Source organism: Leuresthes tenuis, unplaced genomic scaffold, assembly GCF_036924035.1.
Source record: "Leuresthes tenuis unplaced genomic scaffold, fLeuTen1.0.hap1 SCAF_2, whole genome shotgun sequence".
NCBI classification, from domain to species: Eukaryota; Metazoa; Chordata; class Actinopteri; order Atheriniformes; family Atherinopsidae; genus Leuresthes; species Leuresthes tenuis.
The window spans coordinates 29,450,767-29,454,702 of record NW_027325356.1 but is presented as its reverse complement, the minus strand read 5'-3'; the positions used below and the strand labels follow the sequence as shown (position 1 = coordinate 29,454,702).

The window sequence follows — 3,936 nt, the reverse complement described above, 5'->3', positions numbered from 1 at the left end:
TTTATTCATGTCTAATCAAGTTTCAATGATAAACAACGTTGTACTTTGTAGAATGAGAAAGAACTTCTTCAGCAATAAGCATCTCTCGACAAATGACGAAATACAGATTTTGCTATAAAATTAATTACTATCAGCCTGACTTAAAACTGTTTGTCTTCCTTATTTATCCACTTCAAATCAAGTTTCAACAATTAAAAAAATTTTGTAGTTTGAGAAAGAACAACTTAATCTTGAGCAATCAGTATAAAAAGAGGGTAAGCAAAGGTGCGAATGTCAAACCATACATGATCAAAACAGGGAGCGGAGGTGTTTGGCTGAGACAAGGTGTGAATGTCCACCCATAATTAATGAAAAGCGGGCAACAAGTAGGTTCGAATGCCCAACCATACATCATCAAAAGCAGGAATGGATATGTTCGGCTGCAAGAAGGTTTGAACGTCTGACCATAGTTTGTAAAAAGCGGGTAAGAAAAGGTTCGAATGCTCGAACATACACCATCAAAGGAGGGAGCGGAGGTGTTCCGCTGTAAGAAGGTGTGAATGTCCGCCCGTAGTTGGTAAAAAACGGGTAAGAAAAGGTTAAAATACCCGACTGTACACAATCAGTAGCGGGTGCGGAGTTGTTCGGCTACTAAAAGGTGTGAAAGTCCGACCATGGTTTGTAAAAAGCGGGTAAGAAAAGGTGCGAATGCCCGAAAATGTATGATCAAAAGAGGGAGCGGAGGTTTTCGGCTGCAAGAAGGTTTGAATGTACACCCATAATTACTGAAAAATGGGTAAGAAAAGGTGAAAATGCCCAACTATACATAATCAAAAGCAGGAGTGGATGTGTTCGGCTCCAAGAAGGGTTGAATGTCTGACCATAGTTTGTAAAAAGCAGGTAAGAAAAGGTTTGACTGCCCGAACATACACCATCAAAAGAGGGAGCGGAGGTGTTCCGCTGTGAGAAGGTGTGAATGTCCGACCATAGTTGGTCAAAAGCGGGTAAGAAAAGGTTAAAATACCCGACTGTACACAATCAATAGCGGGAGCGGAGTTGTTCGGCTACTAAAAGATGTGAAAGTCCGACTATGGTTTGTAAAAAGCGGGTAAGAAAAGGTGCTAATGCCCGACAATGTATGATCAAAAGAGGGAGTGGAGGTTTTCGGCTGTAAGAAGGTCTGAATGTCTAACTATAATTTGTAAAAACCGGGTAAGAAAAGGCTTGAAAGCCCGACTATACACCATCATAAGCGGGAGAGGAGGTGTTCAGCTATAAGAAGGTGTGAATGTCCACCCATAATTACTGAAAAATGGGTAAGAAAAGGTGCGAATGCCCAAACATACATCATCAAAAGCAGGAGTGGATGTGTTGGGCTACAAGAAGGTTTGAAAGTCCGACCATGGTTTGTAAAAAACGGGTAAGAAAAGGTGCGAATGCCCGACAATGTATGATCAAAAGAGGGAGCGGAGGTTTTTGGCTACAAGAAGGTTTGAATGTCCGACCATAGTTTGTAAAAAGCAGGTAAGAAAAGGTTCAAATGCCTGACTATACACCATCAAAAGCGGGCTGTCTGATGGAAGTTTCAGGGAGCCCAAGATGAAACTTTCTTTTAATCTGCTCAGAAAAGAGAGTGAATGCGAAGTGGACTTTAACACGACTCTGGGAGCGAGCCGAGTGCGGGCTAACCGGGAGAATAGCTTGAAAGAAACGCAACACCGATTGAGCGGTCAGAACAAAGCCTCAATACGGTGTTCCCGTTGTGTTTGTGGCTGCCTTGTCTTTTGCACAGAGTAAAAGACAAGGCAGCCATCGAATAGGTTCTGATTGTTCCTACTTGGTCAGCCGAGGAGAAAGGGGGGGGAGCAAGCGTCTCAACCAAGCAAAGCTCACCATGGGGAAGGTGGCTATGCCAACTAGCCTGATGACCTGCTCCCGCAGTGACGGATAATCGTACTCTGGTTTCTCTTCATAACGTACAAGTCTTTCACCTTTTACTAAACACTTCCGTGGAGAGCAGCACTAATGAGTTGTTTCTATTTTTGGCAGGCTTTACCTTTGCGGGTGAAGCCCTTTCTGTCTGTGCAAAAGAAATCTTGTTACTGTGCAGAGTGACTTCTCTGAGTAGAGTCGCCTTACTTGTTGCGACTGTGCCGATGTTGCTTGAATGGTGCTCGCTGGAGCGTGCGGGAGTGCAAAGTTATACCATTTAAGGGCTGAAGAGTGCTCAGTGCAGCGGGCGGGCGGAGGTGCAAAGTGACACTCTGGCCACCTATGGCCATAAAAAGAACACCGCTACAAGTGCGCATTGTGCCAGGAAGGGCCCTCGGACGTGAACCAGTGGACAGTTATTGCTTCTCTGCCTTTTGGCTAAGATCAAGTGATCCACTTTTTTTTTCGTGTGACTCCGGCTCCTTCGTCCGAGTGAGCACAGAGGCGATGTTTCTTTGTGGCTGCGTCCTTGGCCTGCAGCCTCTTGGGCTGTTGCTACTGCCATCTGGATCACAGCCACGGGGGAATCTGCTTGTGCCTTCTTACCAGCAAGTTTCTTGAGGTCCATATGGCGTCTTTGATGGCGGCCATGGTGAGCCACCTTTTGACAAATTCCTCTTTCCTGAGGTTCTGATTTTGACTCACCCCATAAAGCACCAGTTGTGCTGACAGGACCTCTCTTGCTGGTAAGTACGGGAAATTTAAGGAGTCGGCTGCTGCCCACAAGTCCACAGCAGCACTGCACTCCCAGAAGAAATGCCTCACCGTCTGAGGCGCGCCACAACCTGGACGGGGGCAGGTGGCAGTCGCCGACATACCCCTGGAGTGCATGACAGATCTGACTGGGAGAATCTCGTGAGCCACCATCCATGACAAATCCCAAAGTCTGTTCAGAAGAGCTGAAAGGTTCACACTGCGCCAAACTGTTGAGGGCTCGCCAAGAGTGAGCCCACGCACTGGACTCACTGGGGCCCGCTCCTGCACAACAGAGAGCAAAGATCGATGGCACGTTAAAACTTGTACATCTTCTTGTTCTAAATTAAACTGGTTTAAAAATGTCTTTATAAAAGCATAACTTTCTGTTAGATTAAAAGACTTTCAGGTCTGATGGTAAAAGTCGTAATCTTCTCATGTAGGCCCCCATCCAGAATCTTGCCATAGCAGCTGCCGCTGGGTTTTTGGATGGGTTAATTGCACACTTTAATTGGACAGAGGTAAAGAGACTTCCTAAAAACAAATACAGATCTGGTACTGCTTTCCCTCCCTTCACTTTTGGCTTCTTCAGTACTTCCCTCCTCAACCTTTCCCATTTGGAGTTCCGTAAAAAATAAAAGATGTATCGTTCCAGGTCTAAAATAATTTATTTTTAGAATAAATAAATTAATAAAGTTTTGTCTAGCAGGTCAAATATGTGCAAAATACAATCAACAGGGCAATCTAAGACCAAAACGAAGATAATTCCCTAAGCCAGTGTATCTTTTTCAACATATTTGTTTGGATTTCATTATTTCATTATTGTGTAGATTTCATTGAACTAAATTAATGTTAAGGGAAACGATTCTGCTCAGTGACAACAGAGGTTTTTACCAAATGGACAAAAGAACTTAAAATAGACCTTAGAAACGACTGTGCATATCATCCACAATCAGCAGGTTTCATGGAGAGACACAATGGAATAATTAAGTCAAGACTGAAAAAAATCATGGAAGAAATGGGAAATATTGGGTTTACTGTTTACCATCCTAAAAATGCATCCTCCAACTAGCACAAGATGAACTCAATTTGAGAAAAGGTATGGAAGACCATTTGTACTCCAACAGTACAAACACAGTCATCAACTGACATGATGAAGAAAAAAACAAAAAGAGAAGAAACCTTAGCAGTATACAAATATTAACAAGTAGAGAGATCTCTTGTGTTTAGTCTGTTCCAGGTGAACCGGTGAAGGAATCTCTGAAGACAGTA

At 43.7% G+C, this 3,936-nt stretch overlaps 1 non-coding gene across 1 annotated transcript; it reads left to right on the top strand.

The window, feature by feature from the left end:
• The first annotated feature begins 1,932 nt into the window (after nt 1-1,932).
• Nucleotides 1,933-2,046, top strand: LOC140302649 (U5 spliceosomal RNA). The gene has a single exon (XR_011915100.1). It is a non-coding gene; the product is annotated as a U5 spliceosomal RNA (small nuclear RNA).
• The last annotated feature ends 1,890 nt before the right edge of the window (nt 2,047-3,936 follow it).